Source organism: Bidens hawaiensis, unplaced genomic scaffold (genome assembly GCF_021521415.1).
Source record: "Bidens hawaiensis isolate Kalapana, Puna unplaced genomic scaffold, B.hawaiensis_p1.1 tig00003182_1, whole genome shotgun sequence".
Lineage (NCBI taxonomy): Eukaryota > Viridiplantae > Streptophyta > Magnoliopsida > Asterales > Asteraceae > Bidens > Bidens hawaiensis.
In genome coordinates, this window is record NW_027491173.1 from 1,744,902 (window position 1) to 1,746,400 (window position 1,499).

Consider the following 1,499-nt stretch of genomic DNA (forward strand, 5'->3'; position numbering starts at 1 on the left):
CGTAGGTACACAAGAACAACAGACCAACCATTTCAAGTGGGCTATTTGTGACCGGGATAAGAAGTTCATCTTAAACCTTCATTTTAACGACATAAACGAGATAGTAGATGACGTTAAGAACCTTGATAATGATAAGAAACATCGTCAAAAAGCGTCTAATGATGATCGCAAGCGCCCAAGGGAAAGTGATCCTCAACAGTCTTCTTCTCATGCTAATGATCAATCCTTGGTACCCCAAAACCATAGACATCGTTCAAAGAAAAATTATAACAATCAGTCTCCAAACGGAGGAAATCAAAACCAGACGCAACAGAACCCGCCACCAAACCGCGACCCTCCTTGTGCCACTTGTGGGAAACCACATAAGGGCCTATGTCGTTGAGCCGAAGGCCAATGCTTTAAGTGCGGGGATGCAACACACAGAATTAGAGATTGCCCTCAGCTTATGTAAGACCTCGAAATCCGGGGAATCCTACAGTTGGCATTCATACAAAATACTTAGAAAAATACTTAACTCAAAAACAGTTCATTTCATTAAAACTACCACTTCAGAGTATAATTCAGCGGAAAATCATAATTAATTAAACAAGTTCCCAAAACCCGGGAATTTTGCCCAAAACCAACGTAAATATATATTTGATAAAACTTTTAAAAAGAAATGTTTAATATTTAAATCTTTCATCTAAGTATGCCCTTCACCGTCCAAGTAGCTTCAAACACGTCCAAGCAATAAGGCATCCTCCTCCTAACCTAAAACTCACACTAACATGTACACAAAGTCAGCTTGAGTTGAGTGAGTTCAAGTTTTAATAAATAACATCAATAATTAATAATCATAATAGTCATTCCAAGGATTTTAAAAATCAAAGGGATACATCAATTAGGCCAACATCATCAATAAATAATCATCCTTATATATATATATACACCTACATATATAAACATCTTTATAAGTACATCCCTATACCTATATATATATATAAACATCCAAGTATGACATCATGGTCGAGCAAACGTACAACCCAAACACGTAACATCTCATCCAACATATGCAAACACAAAGTAGGCATACATAACATCCATAGTCGATAACGACTACTAACATTGCCAAATATTTGCCATACAATAATACATACATACATACGATAATACCATCTCAAGGCCTACCCTATACAACTAAGCCCATCCAAAATAATTTTAAACAATTCATCAAGCAAAATCGCTTAGGTGTGCATGCTAGCCTAAAATCTTAAATGAGTAAAAAGGGGCATCATAAACTCACCTGACACAAGACACGTATTCACCATGAGCTAGAGAATCCCTAAGTAATCCCAGAACTCAAACACCTGTCGGTTTACATTCAAACATTACTAACGACATCGAAAGAACTCGTTTATCCTACGAGATGTCCTAACATGGTTCGAGTTACCTAAAGCCTCGACCTCATCGAACTCAATCATAACAGCCCCCAGGGGCCTTACATTCACCAAGACGACCCT